This window comes from Porites lutea, chromosome 1 (genome assembly GCF_958299795.1).
Source record: "Porites lutea chromosome 1, jaPorLute2.1, whole genome shotgun sequence".
Classification (NCBI taxonomy): domain Eukaryota; kingdom Metazoa; phylum Cnidaria; class Anthozoa; order Scleractinia; family Poritidae; genus Porites; species Porites lutea.
Window position 1 is genome coordinate 51,210,576 of NC_133201.1, and position 3,914 is coordinate 51,214,489.

A 3,914-nucleotide genomic window follows, 5' to 3' on the forward strand; every position below is an offset into this window, starting at 1 on the left:
ATATATCAATATTTTGATTGCCACGGTAGGTATTTCCCGAGAGATTTGGTGCCCTAATCTTTTTGATGAAAAACTTGAAGACTCCTGGGAAAACCAGGAGAGTTTGCGGGTATGCATTTTATAGTTGTACTGACCCGCAAGTAGCTAAGGTAATGGACGCAGGTGAGATCAGAGGTCTTATGAAGTTTGGCAGGTTAATAACTGGGTCTGATTTAAGCTCTGAAAATTCTCTCCCACTGTACTTGGAAAATGAGCTTTTGACAGTTCTTTTTAACACAAATGAGGTCTTTAGCAAACTTTCCCAGAATTTCCTAATGTGATGATAAAGAAAGCAGATATGATACACTCTACCTTATTCTAAATATTAATTCTTGTGAATACTTACATGTGAAGAAGTGGTGTTGAGTTTAATAGGGTTGGACCTGTAGGTAGGACCTGGCCAAAGATTTAAGTGAAATTGAAGAAAACTAAAAAGGGTTCAGTAGTTACTGGTTTTCTTGAAAACTGGCCATCATAACTAGTTTTTCAGGGTCCCATGCTCAGGAAACATAATTGTGTGTCATGAAGTTGTTATTTTGTCAGAAATAAGTGGATTGAAACTAACTGATGTATCGACGTTTACAATCAGAAAAATCTGATCTTTAAAATAATTCCATTTATTTTTCTGCTGCAGTCGATTGAAAATAATGTTAAAGTTTGATTTTGGTGCCATGTTATTTATGGATGGTAGCAACATTATCTGAGTACATTAAAAAGACAACATTATTGCATCAGTTAAGGTTTTCTATCAATGATCAATTATAATCAAAGATTGGAACGCCTCCAAGAACCTGGATACCCTCTGGACAGCCATACACGGTGCCTAATTTACCTCAGTCATTGTTAATTGCTAATATAATAAGTATCAAAAGCAGAAGGGTTTGCTCATATTCTGGTTTATGGGTCACACTTTGACCTTTGACCTTTTCACCCAGTGATTGCTCACCCACTTCATTTGCATGCTGAACTGTTAGTAATGTCTTACTTAATTTTTTACTTGCTTAATATTTTTATTTCTTTTTTTCTTTTTTACTTCTTTAGTGGTTCAAATACAATTACAATATTAGTGGGTAACTAATGTGACTTGAAAGATAAGGGAGAAGTCAATGAAGATGACATAAAGGTATCGCCACTGACCCTTGATGAGGTAGCTGCATTGCTGAGTGTTTAGAGCGCTGGACTTGCAACGCGGAGACCCCAGGTTAATATATTGAATATGTTCTTGTTAGCTGCGTGTTCAGCTCATTTGTCTTGCTTGTAGGCCAGCTGGTTTGTCCACGGTCATTTGGGATTTTTACGAAATGAATTATGTTCATTTAATTTATTTGTTTCTGCTCATTTTTGGGGTACAATGCACATGACATTACCTCACCTCACCTCACATATCCTCTTCATGCCCTGTGGCACATACCCTGTAAGGCCTTCACAGAGTCCCTCCACTTATCTCGGTTTGCTGCAACGGTCTTCACTTCCTTCTGTTGTGAGGACGGGCCACAGTGTTCTCTTGATAAAGTGAATTTTCTCTGCTTCTGGTTTCTGTAATAAGAGGGTTTTATGCGATAGGGTTATTAGCCCTCAGCCCAAACCCCCAACCTGCAGGACCAGGGGACCACACTTTGTCTGGTCATCCTTGGACCTGTTTGGCATGAGTGGCCCTACCAGGAGTCAAAGACTCCAGCCAACATAGCTGTATGGATAATTGAGATGCACAAACCATTCCACCACAGTAAGGTGGTGGTCTCTTTGGAGTGGACATGACATTACCTCCTGCCTGAATAAAATTAACAATGCAATGAATAGCTACTTGTAGTAACCCCAGAAAAATTGTTTAAAAAACAGTGACTAACTCAGTTCAATCCTCCATACACTCTAAGTGGAGTTTTTGTATCTTTAGTTTAGTACACACCAAGGATCTATCCCTTAAGTAAGTCTTTTCCTTTCCCCACAATGATTATGAATGACGTAAAGGCTGAAACATGGTGTGAGGGGCTAGAGTAACATGGGCTTAACCAGGTAGCGGGATTGCGGTCATATGGCTGGATAGAATGAAAAATAGCAGCAGGATGCTTGGTTGAAAAAATCTATTGTGGACCATCTGAAACCCCAGATATTTGTATTTGCCAGGAGGTTATTCCCATCAGCATGTTCTAAGTTGTTAATTTCCTACATTATTTTAATAATACTATGTTTCACTGTTTCAGGAATTTGCAGATTTGAATTCCATGTGTTGGTTAGAGACAAGTGCCAAGGACTGCACTAATGTGGAAGAAGCTTTTGAAACTATGGCTTCCAAATTATGCGAGAGTCATGAAAAATATCTGTCTTTCGAGTCTGAACGTAGTGGTCCTGGCAGTTTTACTCTGCACGGTGCTTATGGAGTGCCGGAAGAGAATGAAAGTCAAGGTTATTGCTGCAACTCAACATGACTTACTTACTTACTGACTTACTGGGATATTAATGGACATGAGGCTGGTGTGCATTTCAAAATAATATAATGTGCAGAAAGTTGTGCTGTAAATATTTCGTAGAATTATAGAATTATGAAATCAGTAGCTTTTTCTCGCGACCTTTTAGAGTTTATGGCTTGGCAGGTGTTGGGAAAGAGATCACCAAATACTGTGCATGCAACTCAGCAGGGAAACTGAATTACTGGCAGTTTCTCTGAGAATCCTTAAAAAATGTATAAAAAATGTATAATACCTCCAATAGATTGTAATAACAACCATAGATGATACTCACTCACAATGCGTAATTAATGGAGATGATTGGGACATTTCAAATATAACTTGCAGAACGTCATGCGTTTTCTGTTAGGTTCAAAATGTCAAACTTTTCATTCCCCAAATCAAATCATTTGATTTGACATAAGAGAAGATCCCTGTTTGAAACCATTAAATTCAAGGTGATTGAGGTCATGGGTTCACATAATGTCTTAGGGTGCTTTCCAAAAGTCAGAACTGGCCAGCCAGACCATGGTCAGACCAGTCATTTTGACAATGAAATAGGCTTTTTCCAAGAGTTTTTGCTGAAAACCCATCTCCTTGGTGTATAGTTTTTAGGGTTTGACTGTTCTGACTGGATAATTTAAAAGTGAAATTCTCATTTTGATGGTAATGTTCTGGCCAGTCAGACATGACAAATGGAAAGCACCCTTAGATATCATGTTTTTCTTTTTAAATCTAAATCTAAATAGTAAATAAATGAGTAAAAATTTTTGCCAAGACGGGCATTGAAATTTGTGGGGAGTAGAGAAGATGACCAGTTATTTGAAGAAGTCGATTATTTCCACCGAATCAAGCCCAGGGTAACTATGTCATTCATTTTTCAAACTATTTGTATTGCAGGGCTCAAAGTAATGTTTGGTCAATGGAAGATGTCTAGCCCAAATGGTGACTTTTCTGTAGCCAGTCATGTTGACTGGTCATGCACACTCTCATTCTTAAAGTAACAGCCAAATCCTCCCCTGTAAAACTATAAATTTTTGTGTCTCTTTGCAAAAATCCAAATAAAAATTGTGCAAGGATTATTCAACTTTTATCCCAATATTTTGGCTGGTTAGAAAGGAGACTTGGGCGAGCAAAAATTTCTTTGGCCGGTTATCATGCCCGGCCACTGTCCGTAAAGTATTTTGAGAACTGTATTGTCAAAATTTGTAGAGAAAAAAGTCTTATCAATTGCTTTCGTTTATGATTTCCAGCCTCTCCTAGCTAGGAAGATCATTTGAAATTTTCTGGGGGGCAGGCGGGGGGGGGGGGGGGAGGGATGGGAGTTTCAAAAAAAGATTTCTTTATAGTTAAAAGATATGTTTTTGAGAAGGTATACTGGAGTTTTTAGATGGTGGTGTTAAAAAAAATCCTACGTGGGAGAGGACAGCT